The sequence below is a fragment of the Crocodylus siamensis genome, chromosome 3 (assembly GCF_052110815.1).
Source record: "Crocodylus siamensis isolate JL-2025a chromosome 3, ASM5211081v1, whole genome shotgun sequence".
In the NCBI taxonomy this organism is placed as follows: Eukaryota; Metazoa; Chordata; order Crocodylia; family Crocodylidae; genus Crocodylus; species Crocodylus siamensis.
In genome coordinates this window covers 152,289,277-152,308,598 of record NC_143397.1, presented here as the reverse complement: position 1 = coordinate 152,308,598, position 19,322 = coordinate 152,289,277, and the positions used below count along the sequence as shown (strand labels likewise).

Sequence of the window (19,322 nt, the reverse complement as noted above, 5' to 3'; positions counted from 1 at the left end):
TTCACCAGATACTTGTTGTAAAAAACTGCAATTACCGTTTCTAAATGTTATCTAATAATCCTGGACTGTTGGGGTGATAATTTTATTATCAGTAAGTCTGTATTATGTAGGCATTTATAATTTACTACTACTGTTAGTAAGAGGAAAGAATTGGCCGTTCTTCCTACTAGACCTATTAGATGTTACACTAAAAACATTTTGGTTAACATATTTCCATGTTAACGATAGTTCCTTCCTGCATTACGTAACGATTGTGTAACTGAGCTCTATCTACAATGTACAACTCCTGCCAGTATGAGTCCTCACTTGTAATTTGGAGCCACAGTTTAGAATGCATATTTGTTTCTCCCTTCATCACTTCTAAATGTTTTTTGACTTATTACCTAGGATATTTCCAAATATGAGGACCATAAACTACATTTCCACATTCCCCTTCAGACAGCTTTTCTCACCTACCATCTCAGAAGTCCCCACCTAAAGTCTCGACTCTAGTGTAAGTAAGAAAATATTCAGTGCCTGTCGTAGAGATTGTTTTCATTTGGTGTTTGTGAAAGACAGAGAAAAGACTAATGAATGCTGAGAGCACCACCTCTGTTGGGATTTAATAAAGAGGCAAATATTCCAGCCATGCCAACTTTTCTAACTTCAGTTGTATTCTAATGTGCTTCAGTACAGTTTTATTACTGGTACATGAGGTAGATCCCACTGGGTGGGAACAGGTGAATAATCAACCTGAGTCTGGGTTGCAGAATAATATCCCTGACTGGACAGTCAAGTACAGCTCTTAAAAAAAGTGTTCTTACTTAAAAAGCTATGTTTAAGGGGGGGGGTTGTTGTTGTGTTTAGAAACTATTATTCATCTATGGTGAAATGAAGAAAAAGCAAGGTGGTGTCTGCTAATTATCTGATGAAATTGCAATTTGATTTGATATATGATCCAGAAAGAAGGTATCTGGCTCTAACTGATGTATCTTTTTTGGTGTCCTCAGCACTTCCCCTTTGCTGATTCAACATAGGATTCTAGTTTTTGCAAGGCCATTTTTTTGTTTTTCTCCACATGGCAGCAAAGAACTGGTTGAAGTGTTTTTTTTTCCTCTTTTGATAAATAAACTTTTGATAAGGACAGGTTCTTGAACTAGGTTGTAATTAATAGGAATACAGATTATACTGGACAGTAAAATTACTTTAAATTGACAGTTTATCTGCAACCCAGTAACTAGACTCAACTATAATTTGATAAGCAGCACTCACCTACAGTTATAGAGAGAGGATTTGGTGGAGATGGGTTGGGGAGCAGAGGGGAGTGTGTGTTCCTGTTCAGCATGCAATGTTTTGATTATTATCTGTACTGGAAATATATCAGCAAGCTTCAAAGGAAGCTATTATCAATTAAAAGGGTTAAGATTAGTTTTCAGGAACAAAGTCATATGTAACCAGATATAACCATTCATTAAAGCTACTTCTACTAGAAATCAGAAACATTTATTAATAATATTATGTCTACATTCAATTTTTTTTAGAAACAATTTTTAAAATTGATAGTCCTTACATCGGTGTCCTGAAGAGTTTAGTACCCTATAGGAAACATTAACACTCTGAAATTACGTGTTCTAGGTAGAATTAAGGAAGAGGCAATGTCTTGCATATTATTTCTGCTGTCAGGCCCTTAATGAGAATCTAAGCTAAAATTAGCGCTTAAAATTCTTTACCATAATAAAAATTCTTTTGAGGAGAAAAAAGAAAAACAAAAGCGATATTGTATTTAATTAAATGCATTAACAAAACACCAGAGCATCTGCATACTAATATTTTTACAACAGTTGTGCTTTGTGCCACTGAATACAGTTATTTGTAAGCAACAAAGAAGGGCATTTATGTCACAAAAGTAGCTTCTCCCAATGCATAAGCAGCAAGCTATAAAGTATAAATCTTTTCTGTATGTTTTTCTTTTAATAATGAAAGTTGTGTTTAATTTTTCCTCTATATTTTTACTCTGTTAAATCATCCTCTTAATGATTAGTTAAAAATGTATAGAAGAAAAGATAGCCTATATTTGCGTTAATTTTTCAACTGAATTCTTTCAAAGTGTGTATATATACCCTTAATTCCCTAAGGATACTTACTACATTAACAAAACCATTTGTCACATATGCATATATGTAGTTATATATTTGTGTGCTTTATTTATCAATTCAGGTACCAGAAAATTAACTTTAATTTTATTATAATAATAATGAATTCAAGATCTATTCCATCATGAATTTAGCTATGATTCTGATTTCTTTTCTTTTCTTTTTTTTTTAAGGTGAAGCTTATCCATTAATATGGTATACAACAGTTACAGCAGAGAGTGAAAGAAGACTTCTTGCATATGGTAAGTTAATTTTACAGGATATACTGTCCAAGGAAAGAAATGGAATCTTCGCAATTTCTTTTCTTTTTGCAAAGAGAAAATAATTCTGCAAAATTAGTCAATTTAAGTAATAACTTTGGAAGACATCACTTTGTCTGAAGTATATTACTAAACATGCTTTACTTTAAAATAAATAAATGTGACTAAAATCACTGTAAGGCCAGACTAGAACAACCCCTACATGGCTGTGTAAGTGAGAGGAGAGAGCACATTTGCTTCACATCATCCATGCAGTAGGAAGTGGTAGTTGCTACATACTCCAGAAACAGACCGGGCAATTGCTCTGTACCTCTCAAGAATACTTAGAAGGCTTGACCAACTAATAGCAGAACCATATGCTGAATATTCCTGAAGGGCAATAAAGCTCCACTGCCCATGGCCATGTTTGACAGATAAAGTCTTCCTTATGCATTTATGCAATAGCGAATCAAAACATTTGTTCTCATTAAACAGTTACCTCCATGCTGTGTTCGAGTACGACTCCCCAAAACAAGGGGTAGAGATTGACTGGGAAATTCCAGACAGTATAGAAATGGAGAAAGTCAAACTGTTTCATAGTTTCTAGGGTCGGAAGGCAACCAACCTGCACAGATCATCAAGTCTGATCCCCTGCCCTGGTAGGAGTGCTGGTATCATAATACCCCAGCCAGATCCAACCTCCTCTTGAACACCCCCCAAGGCAGAGGAGAGCACCAGCCCCCTTGGGAGCCCATTCCAGATCCTGGCGGCCTTCACTGTAAAGTAATGCCTCCTGATATCAAGCCTGACCCTACTCTCAATCAATTTGTGGCATTATTCCTTGTTATCCCAGGTGGTGCCAGGGGGAACAGAGCCTCACCTATTTTCTGCTGGTCCCCCCTGATGAGTTTATATGGCTACCAGATGGCTACCAGGTCCCCTCTCTTCTCTTGTGGAGTCTGAATAGATTCAGGCCCTTTAGTCTATCTTTGTAGGGCCTGGCCTGCTGCCCCCTGACCATGCGAGTGGCTCTCCTCTAGGCTGTCTCAAGGTTAGCCACACCTGTCTTGAAGTGCAATGCCCAGAACTGGACGCAGTACTCCAATTGTAGCCTGGCCAGTGCCACGTAAAGGGGAAGGATCACCTCCCTGGACCTGCTTGTGATGCATCTGTAGATGCACGACAAGGTGCGGTTAGGCTTACTGACTGCTTCCTTGCGTTGGTAGTTCATGTCCATCCTGGAGTCAACAAGGACTCCAATCAACGACTCCAATTGTAAAGGGAACAATTAATGGATTTGACTCCATTGGCAGAATGCTGCATTTCTAACCCTCAAAAACATACTTGTGTGAGTTTTTAAAATAGTGTTGGCCTAGCCCTGTCCCCACTGTACGAATTTTCAAGCTACTACTGATTTTAACAGGAGCATCTAGTCCAAGGCTAAATGTGCGTTTAAGTGTAGCCATGTATCAATGCTCAGTTTTAAAAATAATAATAGGTTCACATCATGATAGGGAAATGGGACTCTAATGGACCTCACAAGGTCTAGTCCAGCCCCCTGCTCAAGGCAGAAGCATCCCTGACTAAACCATCCCAGCCAAGTATCTGTCTAAGCTGCTTTTAAAAATTTCCAAGGGTGGACTGTCACAATTTTTCTATGTAGCCTGTCCCAATGCTTCACCACCTCATTGTCAGAAAGATTCTCCTAATCTTCAACCTAAATTTTCCCTGAAGCTTGAGGCTCCTTGTCCTGTCCCCTATGGTCACAGAAAAAGGCCCATCTCCATCCTCTCTATAATTGCCCTTCAGGTCTTTGAAAAGTGTTACCACTCTTCTCCAAACCAAATAACCCTAGTTCTATTAGCCTTTTCTTGTAAGTGTTGTTTCCCAGGTCCCTAATTATTTTTGTTGCTCGACTCTTTCAAAACTATCCACATCCTTCTTGAAGTGTGGGGCCCAAAACTGGACATAGTATTCCAGGCGAGGCTTTACCAGTGCTGAATAGAGCAGGAGAATTGCTTTCCTTGATTTGCAAGTGACACTCCTAGTACTACAACCCAGTATGCACTTGGCTTTTTTTGCAACAAGAACACACCGTTCACTTGTACTGAGATTATGGTTTCCTGTCATCCCTAGATCCTTCTCTGCATTACTGGAGACTAGCCAGTCATTCCCCAATCAGTATTTGTGCATGCAATCATTTTGTCTCAAGTACAAGAACTCTGCACTTGTCCTTGCTGAATCTCATCTAATTGACTGCAGACCATCTCTCCAGTCCATCCAAGTCATTCTGGAGATCCTGGGGTATTTGCAATTGCACCCCACTTAGTGTCATCTACAAGTTTCTTGAATTTTTAATCCTTCTTATTTTAGTCCTTCCCTTGCTTCCTTTCACCACTGGTAGCTCCGCTAGCTTCTCATCAGCTTTCTGTGACCCTTATTCCAGTTACAACTTCCTTTCTAACCAGATGCTAGAACCCTGCACTGTGGCTTTCATTTGATATCCTACGGCTTGTATATTCAAAACATACTGAACATGCTATTGATATTCTTTCTTCAGGTCTCTTCCAGTGTTTTCAGTTTATCATCATTTTGGTTCTGCTACTGCATGTTTCAGTCTGTTAGTTTTGTAGGTTTTTTCAATCTTGTTTACAAGCTAATCTTTAATTATTTTTCATACTTTGAGAAGCCTCTCTCTTCATGTGCATCATGCACACACTTTCAACTGAGCTCCCTCCTCCAAGCTCACTTCTATCATTAGTCTCCTTTCTGTCACTTGCTGATTCAACCCAATTTATACGCTTGTAATCTGTTTAATTTAAATAATAAACTCTTCAGTGGAAGAGCCCTGTTTTCCATGTAAAACACAATATGCGAGAGGCAAAGAGTTTTTTTGCGGGGGGCGGGTGATATATTTTATTGGACCAATTGCATAGCTGGGAGAGATCTATACAAGCCTTCAAGCACAAGGTACCCTTCCTCAGGTCTGGGAAAGGATCAGATGCAGTTTAAGCTAAGTAGAAGACTGAACAATGGCTTGTGTAAAATCTGATATGTACATAGAACAATGAGTCTGTTTAAAGCAGGGGCATCAAACACCCAGCCTACAGGCTGGGTCCAGCCTTCTGGGCTGTAAGTGGGCTACCAAAGTTGGGGGTGTGGCTTGTTGCAGCATGCGGGCCCCTTCCGCCCTGTTGACTGTGGCGCCCCTTGAACACTTTGCCCCCCATAGTCTCTGCCACTACTGGACCCCTGTCCCAGATCCACTGCTTCCAGACTGCCATGGGGGGTGGGGAGGCAACAGCATTTATGCTCACCATGGAGTTCCCCTTCTCCCCCTTGGTTGGGTGCAGACCATGAGAATATGCCATTCATAAATATCCTCGGGCCCAATTTGAGTTTGACACCCCTGGCTTAGGAACAGAGGAGGCCTGCAAAATGGTCCCAAACAGCAAAGTTATCAGGAATATATAAAAGACAAAACAAGCACAGGAGAAGGGATAGCCTTAGTGGAATAACAAGAGAGAGAGAGAGAGTTGCTATTACCAATTGAGTATACAAAAATTAGTAGTGATCTCAGGTACGGACTGTAGTGAGCCATATAGTCAATGTCTCTTTAGTCCCTGGTTTTCAGCATCCAGTAAGTTTATGAATTTTTATTCTCAGGTCTGTGTTTTGTAGATTACTTTTAAGTAGGGCTGTGTGAAGCTTCAGTTGCTGATTCAATATGGAGGAGATTCGGCCCAATTCAGCAGCCCAATCTCCAAATCTGAATCGAATCAGGAGACCCTTTAATCTCTCCAAATCAAATCGGAAGCCTCCAACTCAATTCGGAGAGATTTGATGATTCAACCATAGACAGATGTAGATGTTTTTTCTATGTACCTCGAGGTCCAGGTGTGGCTCATGAATGCTGAGATGGTGGGGGTAGTATTTCTATTCCACTTCTGGGTTTGCTGCCAAGTGCACAGGGGACCCCCCGCCTCCCTCTTGGCTCAGTGATCGGCCATGGCATGGGACCCTGGGTGCCCCCTGACCTGTCACTGAGCTGGGGGGTGAGGAGGGGTGCCCTATGCACTCTGTGGTGGACCTGGAAGTGGACCAGAAGTACTTCTGGTCCATTTCCGGGTTCATCGTCCAGTGCAAAGGGGAGGGGGACCGCCCTCTCCCCACTGCACTGCCATGGGACACTCCATCCACCCCACCATCTCAGCATTCACAAGCCATGCCTGTTACCTTGACATATGTATAAAACACATATAAAGCTGTGTCTATGGCCAAATGACTGATTCTCCAAATCAGAATCAAATCTTCAGATTCATATTTGGCCAAATTGAATCAGGACAGTGATCCAAATCAGTGAATTGAATTCCTGTCCCCTGAATTGGGCCAAATCTGAATTGAATACAGCCTGCTTCGCACACCCCTACCTTTAAGTCCAAGCACTGTGAAGTCAGAAAGGGAGTGGCTCTTCTGTGTAAAATGTTTTTCTACCCATGTTTGTCCATCTGTCTTACAGTTTTTCTGTGCAAGTTTATGCTTTTGCACAGTTTTTGTCTGGTTTCACCCACATCAGAGAACACATTCATGGTTCAAATATTCTAAAACATTAAGGTAAGCTATTTAAGTTACAAAGCTGAACAACCTTAGTTGAGTACCTTTCTATATATTTCAAATGCATTGTGCCATAGTCTTCAGTTACAGTATATGGTCATAGCGGGAAGTCTATCCTGTGCACTGCAGGAGACTAAAGGTTCTACAGAAAATATAGTATTTGATCATGTAAGCAGATACATTAGAGATTTCAAAGGGGAGTTTTATACTTGTATTTTTAACTTTAAGTGCCTGATTTAACTAAACTAATTTTTGTAAAGTAACTTAGAGGAAAAACAAAATTCTTTGGTGCAATTGTACCACCAACTCCTACCCCACCCTGCACTACCCCAGTCCCCAGTTGCACAATGCAATTACTCTGTTTCAAAACAGAAATTACATGAAGATGCCAATATCAAATGCCTGAGGAAGGAAAAGATTGCCAAAATACAAGTTTTTCCATTGTAAGGCTGAGCCGATTATTTAAAGTAGTTCATCTCAGAAATTAGAGTATGATACCATTACAAGAGATACACTGAGGTTTTGCTATTTCAACTGCAGATCAAAATATAGAGAGAGATTTTCTGTGGTACAGAACATCTATAGTGTTGCTCTGCTATTAACAGCTTAAAAAATTAGGAAAAATGCTCTGTAGTAACTGATGAGAGCACTGTGCCTTTGTCTGATCCTCAAATAAGCTTACCTCAACACACCTCATGAAATGGTTTTGCCATTCATTTTTCCAAATTTCTTATTTAATCAAAGTTAATAAGGGCAGAAAAGCACAACTGTAATTAATACATTCCAGTATGTAATAAGTCACTTTGGAATAATAAGTCCTCCAGTAAGTTCCTGGGGGATTTTACCAATTTGTTACTAGCATTTAATTAATTTTTAAGTCGGACTAGTGTGGTCTTTCTGTACATAATTTTCTCTGCACTTTGGATCAGCCTGCTTAACTGCCACTCTCCACTCATTTTGCAAAGCCCAGGTCTGGTCACATGATTTTACCAGTCTTGATTTAGAGCTGTATATTAGCAACTTTAATTTCTGGCTAGGTTTCTGACAGCTGAACTGTATTAATTAATCATTATTGGCAATCAGTTAGATATATTTGATTAATTAATATGATGATAAAAAATTCTTAAATTCAAATCATGATTGCTGTGATTTTTTAGTAATTTCTTGCACCATCCCATTTCCTTGGAAAGAGTGTGACATCTAACACCAGAACCCAGGGCACTACAGCTCATGTGCAGAGCACGCCCCTACATGCTATTACATAACATTATTTCCATTAGATTTGGTGCCTCCCATGCAAAGGTGCTTGGTGCCAGTACACCACTGGCACTGCCCTTGCTACACTACTGGCAATGGCTATGTCTTTTCACTTGCTTTTCATGCCTGCTGAGTAAGCTTAGAGGCACCAAATAAATCTAAACAGAATGACTCCTGCGCTGCTAATGAATTCTAATTAGAACGTTTAAAAAAATTTCAGAAAAAAACTAATGCTACTTCTATTAAATTTATTCATACAAAATAAAATTCCCCAATCTGTGAGTCATCAAAAGTATTGATTTCTGACCACTTCACATAAGTAATCTCCCCACTCACCTTTCTGTTACAGAACTGTTGGGCAGTACTTGGATGACTTGTCTAAACATTTCACTAAAGTCCTCCTGCATTTGAATTTTAATGAACCAGATGCAGCTAATAAAGTATCAACTTGAAAACATTTGGGATTTACGCTGGCTCAGATCTGTGTTTAGAACTGTAAATCAGTAAGTCATGCTCTCCATGGCTCAAACAAGAGTCTTCAATGGCATTAAATGCTGCTGTTCTCTCCAATTAATTCATAAAGTTGACAACTGCCAGTTCAAAGAGGGTAAAAGCTGTTCTGTAATGAGATGGTCTTCTGGCCAAGGCACCAGATTGGAAATTTCTGTTCAGATCCCAGCTCTGCCACTTAGTTTGTGTGTTACTGTGGATAAGTCACTCAGTCTGTCTGTACCCTGCTTCTTGTAATGCCAGTGCCCCTGTCTTACCTTTTGTCTATCTTTTTATTTATATTGTTAAGCTCGCTGGACCCTTACACACATGCAAGGAGGCTGCTCTGACGTATTGTAAATTCAGCACGGAAAATAATGTGCTCCGGCAGCCTCCAGTGTCACGTGCATCAGTGTCCCCATACTGAAAAATGGTGGCGGTGTGCTTTGAACTAAAACTAGTCTAATGAGCTTTAGTTCAAAGCACCCTGCTGCCATTTTTTCAGTGCAGGGATGCTGATGCACGTGATGCTTGGGTGCTTTTAAGTAGCATGGCTCACTAATTAAAGCCCCCACCCTCCTTTGACTTCTGAAGTGCATCTATAAAAGCTCTTTGAGACAATGGATTGACTTATTCTGAAGATGTATATTACTTACAAAAATAAATGTCCTTTATTTTGGTTGTATTTTTACAAGCCTTTGTTTTTTATGATAGCATCGAAACTTAAACTGTCAGATTTTACCATTCCTGCCCCCTCTAGCCTCTTGTGTCATTGTGTAGATTTCTAAAAACCCATGATAAAATAGCAAGCTTACATTTTCTTTATTTTTGTGTACTACACCAAAAGGAAAGGGAAGTGGAGTAGGTTGTAGACTTTTAGAAAAATGTGTTGAAATTTATGATTATAACTGAAGTTGCAGCCTAATCTATAACTCAAAATTTCAGTGACTGTTTTACGAAAAATATGGCATGCAGATTTCCGGGGGGGGGGGTGATGGAGGAACATTCTGTATCTTAAACCAGGTCTTCTTCTGGGAAGCATCTGAGTAATGAGGCATATTTTTGTCAGTAGCGTTTTCCTGTCTACCAGAATCATCTTAATCTTGTAGATTTTAGCCTCCTGTTCTTCCTCCAACAGCTTAATTTAGCTGAGAACTGAGAGAAGGTGCTGTTTATTTTTAACAAATAGGAAATATACAAGTGTGGTAACCACCATGCGACTGGCAGTCCAGCTCTGTCGTCATATTACAAGGGGTGCACTGATAAAAATGTTTTAGTGGATACCAATGGCCGATTATTAACCAGCCATATCAGCCAATACTGATCCAATAGCTGATATGCACCCCAACATCATGCAGAGCACCATCTGGCCAGTTAGTGTGTGTGAGGGTGGGGATGGGGGAAGGGAATGAGTGTGTGGAAGGGCAGATCAAGGTCCCCACAGTGAGGGAAGGAGTGGGGCTGGGACAGGGGCATGAGCCGGTGCTGACCAGCCAGGGCAGGGTAGGACATGAGACAGAGCTGCAGGTGGCTTGTCTGGAGGGTGCAGGTGGGTGGGGAGGGGGCAGCTCCCCACCACTGCGCACACCTCCAGGGGTGAGGATGGGCTGCCTTCTATGGGCTTGGGGCCAGCATGTGCCAGCCTCTTCCCAGTCGGGGCTGGGCCGGGCCTGTGCTCCGGGGTGGACAGGGTGAGGCAGGGCAGATGGTAGCAGTGCAGGGTGTGGGGGCTATGGGGTGGACTATGGAGTGGGCTACAGCCACTCCAAAATTCCCCATAGTCCCCTTTTAGGTCTCCCCCTCCCCATCCTGCTGCCGCCTGCCCCAACTGCAGCCCCCACTGGGAAGAGGCCAGTGCAGCCCCTAGTCCCAAGCACACAGTCGGCAGCCCACCCCTGCCCTGTGCACAAATTGAGGGGGGCACATGTTCCCCATACCTTCCCAGGGTGCACGCAGTGGAAGGGAGCCACCCCCCATGAACAACTGTGGCTCTGCCCTGCACCCTGCCCCCCCATTCCCTCCCTGTCTGTGGCGCGGAGGGAAAGGGTGGGGGGCAGATCAAGGCTGCAGCTGTGCACGTGGCATTTACTGGCAACATTATTGGCTACCCCAGCCAAAAAAAGCCAATTGAGGATAATGTCAATTTTCCTTTATTGGTGCTGATCCGATATGGACTGATATATTGGTGCACCTCTACATTTTACTATCCCTCCCCAATTGATTCATCCAGAAGTGCCATAGAAAGCATGTCTACATGAGATGCCCACTGTGCAGTTGTACTTCAGTCATTTAGTACTTGTATAAGCAAGTAAAAAATGACTATGCGGTAACTGGTGCTACTGCACAGTAACAATGAGCTACTGAGCAGTATCACTGCCACATGGTTAGTGCCCAACAATGTTACTGTGTGATAGCGATAAGCTACAGAGCATTAGCTTGCTGATAGTGTGCTATAGCATCTCATGTAGATGCGGTAAGTATGAAAGAAATACTAAGTCTTGTGTTTTATGGAGGAGAGTTTTGGAGGAACAACCACAAATAATAACCCTGTTGGTTGGGTGTTGAATGTAACAGCTGGTCCTGACCCAGGCCTTTTCTATTTAGAACAAAATCTTGCAGGATTGAACCGTCTAATTCAACAAACCGGTTGAGCAAAAGACTGTTTCAAGTGTCTGTGTACAGAAGTAGTTCACCCATCAAGAGTAAAAAGGCTCTATTGCGGCTTTTAGCCAGAGCCCCAGACATGGGCTTGGAAGTGGGACAGAGCAGTGCTATCTTAGCCAGAGGATTTGGCATACAGAAGGAGCACTCCCACTGCTATGACCTACAAAGATGACCAATATACATACCCCTGTCACTGTTGCAAAGGATGTTGTAGTGTAACAAAGCTCCTCATCAGTACAGCAGACTGAACTAGTGGAGGTATACTCAAGGAAAAGTCACTGCATTTGAGAAAACTGTGAACGTGCATGTTCATGGTCAGCAAAGGGGGGGGGGCATTGTGCTTACTCCTAGCCCACCAATGAAGGGACCAGGAAAAACCCAGCCACTAGTTTGCAATGATACTGCAAAGTGAATCAGAGCAGAAGGAGTGGGTATTTCTGAAGTAGCATATTCTACTAATTGCTTCCCCCCCTTAAATAAGATCTTGGAGGCTGAGGGGTAAGGAACAGATTTGCAGTATTACATTCCACCTGCAAACCTTGATTCATCCTCACCAGGCTAAGCTGCTGCAAGGCAAAACAGATAAAGCCTCTCAGCCCCACTCCACTGTTACAGTTTGTGGGCAATTTGCCAGCAAGTATTTTCTTCACCTATGCTATTACTGATTTTGTCTGGTTTAAAATATATTTTTTAAAGTGCTCCTGTTTGGAATGGGTTGCATGCGGGGTAATTATGAAAAGAACAGTTGGTCAAAGTTCTCATAACACAAGTAGAAGGGCTCTTTTAATGCATTGAGCCATTATGTGAATGTTATTTGTCCCCATTTGCTAGCCAAATGGATGCAGCTGGACAATGCCAATATGTCTCTGCAGCAGCCAAATCATAATACCCATGTGAATTTGTATTATACTAATGCTGCAGTTATGGTCAAAAGGGCCCTTTCATCATAAATATTTTTCAAGAGCTTATTACCTTGAAAAGTACATTATTCTTACTCAAAGGTAAAAATTTTGGGGATAGTATTTCTTTTAGCTGACTTCAAAATAACCCAGTACTAAAAAAAAAGAGACACACAAACTGCTGAAATGGTTTCCTTTTTATATTTGGAATGGCAGGCACTGCTTTCTTTTAAAACCTTAAACACACTAAAGACACCTGTGGTTGTATACTGTGTAGTGTCTTGGAAGAATTTTTTTTTTTTGCAAGATACTGCCTTGAGAGCTTCAGAAATATCTTATTTTGCCTATGCTATCTACCACTTCTGGCATTATAAAAAGCTGTATATATGTTAGTTCTGCATGAATTTATCAACATTTTTGATACTTGGTTTTAGTCAGCAATTGTTTCCTCTGAATTAGTTTTTTCAATGTGCGCATGCACAGTTTTTCTTGAGGGTGAGGGGTGAGAGAAGAGGAACAAAGGAAGAGCAAAACCCCCATTTGAGAGCTGTAAATAATGTTGCTTAAACCTACCACTGGAAGGCACTTGCATACAAAGTTGATGAAACTGGTGTAAAAATCTTAACAGAATAAAACAGAACAAGAGGAAAGAAGTGTGGACCAAATACTGGACCTAATTCCCCCCTTCATTAATTCATATACCAGATTACTCCAGTTCAATTGTAAACTCTAGAGTACATAAATAGTTTTAAAATGTAAAAATGGTACCCTTTTACTCAAGATCAGTTGGTTCCTTTACCTACAGAGATATTTTTAATGTTGATCTACTATTGCATATGGAAGAGTGAATTCAAATATGTTCTACTTCCTCCATTAACAAAGCCACTTGTTAAGTTTGTTGAAAAGTAAGCCACTACTACTGATAAGCAACAGAAAGAATCTGTCTTGTTTTTTAGAGTACTGAGTTGACAGGACTAAGGTTCACTTCATATTAACTGTGGAAAAAAGCCTGACAGTGCCATTTTTACAAATGTACTTTTTCTATTTATAGCTAGACTTTACATTTCTATTAAGCAGTGCTTTGTGATAAGTGTTTCTGTAAGATGGCATCCTGGATTTCCATACTTAGAATGTCTAAATAATGCTAGATCCAAATTTTATCAACTGCTAAATAAAAAGATGGCTTCTTGAACTGATAATCCTGAAAACTGAGGCCACCCTCCCCTGCCCTAGGATCTAAAGGTCAGGCTGATTGCTCTCTGTCTTATAGATTAACTACAATTAAGATTCTCCAAACCCAGTTTTGTTCTCCTGAAGGGTTGCAGAATTGTAGCAAAAGGCAGAATTTGGCCCTCAAGTCAAATTATTTTACTGGTGATGGAAGAAGCAGAGAAACAAAAAAAAATCTAGCTAATGCTCTGTTGGATCAGCTTTACAGGGCTAGGAGAATTATAAAAAGTTGCAAAAAAAGATTCTTTTGTTCATAAAGCAATTAAACGCCACACACAAGTAGAGTAGGAGGGTAATATTTTGCATATATGTAATAACTTTTAAAAGAAGCTGCACTTTATTTATGGCTGCAATTCAAACTGCCCTGGAGTATGACATTGATTGAAATTTATTTAATATCCATGAATGGGAGGTCCTAAATAGTGCGCCCGATTTGGGGTTTTGCAGTGTTCTATCTTGCTTTTAGGTTTTGCTGCTAACTTCAAACTCAAGCCATTTCTGCTGTAAAATTTAAACCACTGGCCAGCCTGAGTAGAACTGCTAAACATGCAACCATTTGTGGAATTAATTTTCTTTACTTGCCTTTTAGACTTCTGAGGGACAACTAGCTGGATTCCCCCACTACAGCTCAGGATCATCCAAATCTCTCTAGTGAAAAGAGGTCTCAGATTTCTGAAGTGGTGAGGTTGGACTCCATAAGGTCCTATGTGGCTTCCGAACTAGATATTTATGTCCTTCATTGTCAAGGACACCCCACAGGGAGACAGTACTGCTAAATCTTAAATGAAACAGTGACTGAGGACTTAAAAGTAGTGTTGTCAAACACACATGTTCTTTGCTGAAGTCTTTTCTGAGCAAGCAAAAGTAAATGAACAATGACTGAACTTTAGTAAGAGCTGTCATGCTGGGGTACTGAAAGGTTCTCTCAACATGCCTGGCAATCTTCTTCCCTAGGAGACAGTTGCTGAAAAGACCACTGACCACAGGACACTACTGCAACACTTGAATCAATCTTTTCTTTGACATATGAGAAAAAAGATTATGCTTCCAAACTGACCTGATGATTCCCACCTTGTTCTACTGCTAAATCAGACCCGCAGTACAGGAAAGGATGAAATTCATAGAACTACAGGAAAAGCGTGGGTGAAATTTTGGAAGTTAGAGTCTTAGAGAAGTATGGCTGGAAGGGACCTTGAGAGGTCATCTAGACCAACCCCTCTGACTGAGGTAGGATCATTCCCATACAAATCTATTGTCAAACCTCTTAGTAAAACATACAGAGTTAACCCTGACACAACCACAAGGCGTAAAACCCTAACTTGCCACAGGTAAAGCAGGGAGACCACAGTAATGAACTCTGTAAAGGTTGTTAATATACACTCAAGAGATTCCAGGAAGAGCCATGGCCCCTGCTACCAAGTAAAGGAAAAACTCCCACAGTCCATACAAATGACCAACATTGCCCACTTCTTATAGTGGAAGAATATGCTTTGACCCCATCACTAATCACTTCTGTGATATTAGCTTCTAGCTTTTGTAAAATAATGCCTGACATGCTCACCCATAAAACAAGTATCTTTGAAGGTGTCATTCAAGAAAGAAGCTACTTTTCACTTAATACTGACAAGCTCATAGCTGTCTCTATTATACTACTTTTCGCAGTGAAGAATTAGCTAGAAACATTCTCAATTAAGAATAGTTGCTGTAGTGCTGCTTAACAGCAGTTCAGACCATCAAATATAGTCACAAAATTACCTGACTTGAAAGGAAAGGAGAAATCATTAGGGAAGGATCTTCTTTCTCCCAGAAAGACTAGATGGTAAGTAGTTCCCTTAACCAGCTACTCAAAAGTAGCATAACAGTTCTGTGCCAAAGGTTAATTCATCCACCTGCCCTTCTGGGAGCCCACTGTACACATTCAAGTACCCAGACTTCAGAAAGAACACATCTAAGAAGAAACGTTGCATGCACACACGGATGTTTATACACTGCAAATAAGGGAACAGTTATGTTCACATAAATATAAAAGGGTAAAGCTGCCCAACAGGGATAAATCTCCCCATATTTTATGGCACACTGAAAATAAAAAGGCTCTTAACCTTTGCTTTTATAGCAATAGTGTTTGTGTGAAATGAGCTTGTGAATCAGTTGGTGACTTATTCTCCTCATTTAAAAATGCCAAACCCTGCATCTTTTAGTTTTCTGAGGCAGCAAAGGGCTTTTAAGATTATAATGACTCTTACTTGTATTCATTGGCTAACTAGCAGTTCTAGACATGCATGAAATGTATAGCACAGCTGTGGTGCCAGTTCATAAGGGTGCTACAGCCCGTTTGTATAAGCTCGGTAAGTAGAGATTGCAGAGATGACTTGAGTAAGCCACCATGGTTCAGAGCAGCATCCTGCCAAGAGCAAAACCAACTTGTTGTAACCCCTCAATCAACAATTCCTAGTACAAAAGGGCTTTGTTACATGGTAATTTTAGGCAGCTTCAGGAGCTCTTAGCCCCTGGACTAGCTGTATGTCAACACCTTTTAACTGGCTTAAAGCACTCATTATTCAGCTTACAGTTACGCCATTCCAGGGCAGGATTATCTCCAATATTTGCCTAATTTTGCTCTTGTTCCATCAAGGTGTGATACTTTCCAAAGCTATTCTACCCAAGTTCGAGTCCTCCAACGTCCCAGCATGCAGTAGCGAGGACACCAGGGTGCTGTGGAGCTGGGCATGGTGCCTTGCCTCCTCAGGGATATCAAGCAGAGCACAGCCCTGGAGAGCCGAGTGGCTGTGGTGCCTCTTGCCCGTTGCCCAGACTGTCTTGGTGCTCCTGTAGAAGGCAGTGGAGGGAGGGGGGAGGCAAGCTCCAGAGGGGAAAGTATCGGGTCTCTCTGGAGCTCCCTTTCCCCCATGTCACTGCTGGCCAGCCAGCTGGATACTGCCTGAGCTCCGAGGGGCTTGATTGGAGCAAACTGTCAGGAGCAGCAAGCTGGTCTGGGTAGCAGTGGGGAATGAACTCTGAGGGGCCCACCACTTTTTGGAGCTCAGGTGGTGCCTGGCACCCCACCCTGGTCGACATGGCACAAGGGGATGGGCTCCAGGGGAAAAAAAAAAAAAAAAGATTTGGCCCCTTGGAGCTCAAGCAGTGAGCTGATCTGGGTGGTGGTGAGAGGCACCACTGCCACCAGGTGCTCTTTGGCTATGGCGCTGGCTCTGTCCAGAGGGAAGAATAAGCCAGTCCTGCCTTTAGTGTATTTACTGGCATTGCAGCCAATGCCAACAAATACAACCAACTAAAAAAGAAACACACAAAACATTGTGGCTGACAGCACTGACTAAGAAACATTTTACTTATAGGCTCCTAGTCCTGCCCCTGCTCACCAGGTCTCTAGTGATAAGTCATGGCTGTGCAGGTGAGGGACAGTCAGTCTCATCAGAGATGGTTTTTCACCTCCAGGTACAACTGCTCTACTATGCCAAACAACACTCAGCCAATTAACATTTGTTCAGCTAACTATTGTTGAGACATGCTGTGAATTAGAAGAGGTCTTTTACCCTAGAGTTGTGGCCACCAGGGTGGTTTCACTGCTGCAAACAGAAGTGTGGTCTGTTTTAAAATTGAAATGATGGAGTAGTAATTGTTTGGTGCGTGGGCCAGTTCCCTACAGTTAGTGTTCTATTATCTTGCTTGTGTTGCTTTGGTACCTGGGATTATTCTCTGGAAAGTTTTACATCTTTTAAAAGTTGTCCAGTCACTATGGGCATCTGACTTGTTTAATTCTATGCATTATTTGTTAAAATAGCATGTATTTGCATATATTATAGAACATTTTGCAAAATAAATTCTCTTCCTTCTCTTCAGTTAATATTGTGGAAGTTGAAATTGTTCTATTGTTCCCTTTTGGATTGACACTGACATTGGAATACTTGAAGCAAGCAAAAAATATCCCCCAAAACAGTATTAATCATCTGCAGTATATTTTGTTATTCAATAGACTAATGCAACTTGATGTTATCTGCTTTCTTCAAGTCAGAGGTCAATAAATATTCATCATGCTAACTTGCATTCATCAACATAAAATTATGTTGGCTTATTTGGCTACAGCATCAAGTGAGGAAAAATACTCTGTTCATAAGTCTAAAACAGCTCTTGGCATTCCCCGGGTGATACTGCAAACCTGAATTATTATTAATTTGATACTATGCTAGAAGCAAGCATGCCATTCTGATTTTATTCAGTATATAACTGTATGAGAATATAATAATTTACTACCATTATAATAAACTCATTCCTCAGTTAAGACTCTGAGGCAGGTAGTGCTTAAAATGCACTTGCCACACAATCTGGGCCTTCTAATAAAAATCAGCTACTAACTGTAAGAGAGATGCTGAAGTTTGAAGAAAATTATTGTAACAATCCACTATTTGAAAGTTCCCCCCCCCCCCGCCTCCACTTTTAAAATACTAACAACAACATAAAAGTAATGGAAGACTAATCTACTGGCTAACGACAAATAAACAGTGTTGCTGGAGACGTAGTTAAGCTGCCATGGAGAAATTAATTTTTGAAAGAAAAAGTTAAACTGAAGGTTTGGCCTTTTTTTGTTTCTTCCTATTCTTGTTCATCAGAAAGCTGCACGTACATCTGACAACATGTACTGACAAGGTTTCATATTTGAGGACTGTACATCAGGCAATACAACGGGGAAGTCGATTTCTATTAAACTGGCACACAAGTGCAGTCTTTGGGGACAGGAACCATGTTTTCGTTCACATACATACAGAATTTGGTATGGTGGTTTCAACTGGATAATAATAAGAAAAACTGTATTTAAATGAATCAAGGAGTTTTCTTGATTTAGTTTATCAGCAACAGGAGCCCTTAACCCTCCTCTCTGAAAAATCCTAACAATTCAAAGGACTCCACCAAGGGACACTCCACCACTACAGTCTTCATTCATAACAGGTAACTAGATAAAATCTTGATAGCACTTGCAGGTCTAACGATACTCTAGTTACCAAGCTCTTTCCCATATCACCCATTTAAATCAGTATCTGCCCATTTTCCACTTTATTTGCTGAGGAAAATGTTTCATATACATAACTGTATTTTTTTTAAACACTGAATTATATGTAATATCTGGAGTGAATTAAAGGAGTGAGGTGAGGTGTTGAAATAGCCATGTTTCTTATAGTCACATCAATGAAGACTTTGGAGGGCAAGAGACAGTCAGAACAGAGAAATATAAATCTTTACTACATGGATATATTAGGAATAGTTGTGTTGTGACTATACATATCTCTCCATATAGCCGATAAGTGACAATGGACTGTCATCCAGAGTACATGGAATGAGCTACTGCAGGGTTGTTGAAAAATTAGTTATTATAAAAGTAGCAGATACATACTGCACTATTTGGGTCCAAATGCAAGACGCAGCATGCCTGAGAAAAAGGCAAGTCATCCCTTTGCTTTCCCACTTCTCCAATATGTGCTAGAGTGCAGGTTATGACAATGCTTTCTCCACCTCCAGTGTAGCACCTCATGAGAAATGACAGGTCTTAAAAGGGTTTTCCTTAAGCCAAACTAAACACAACTGCACCTGACCATCTACAGCCATGTAACCAAAAAAGGCAAATGCATATATTTGCAAAGATTTGGACACAGACCATAGCAATAAAAAAGCCCTCTCAGTGAGACTTCTTGTCTTCACGGGCAGAAGTGGAAAGACAGATGCACACATTTAGCCTTCTTGCACTCTCTCATCTAGAGCAGGTGTTCAGCAAGTCAGGACCCTGCTAC

The 19,322-nt window shown here is 40.9% G+C and overlaps 1 protein-coding gene and 1 long non-coding RNA gene across 6 annotated transcripts in view; one reads left to right on the top strand and one right to left on the bottom strand.

The window, feature by feature from the left end:
- MBP (myelin basic protein) overlaps positions 1 to 19,322 on the bottom strand; it is a 189,997-nt gene that overhangs the window by 28,288 nt on the left and 142,387 nt on the right. The window lies entirely within an intron of this gene.
- LOC149869007 (uncharacterized) lies at positions 328 to 14,305 on the top strand. The gene is made up of 3 exons (XR_016441049.1): positions 328 to 493; positions 2,306 to 2,374; positions 14,114 to 14,305. It is a non-coding gene; the product is annotated as an uncharacterized LOC149869007 (long non-coding RNA).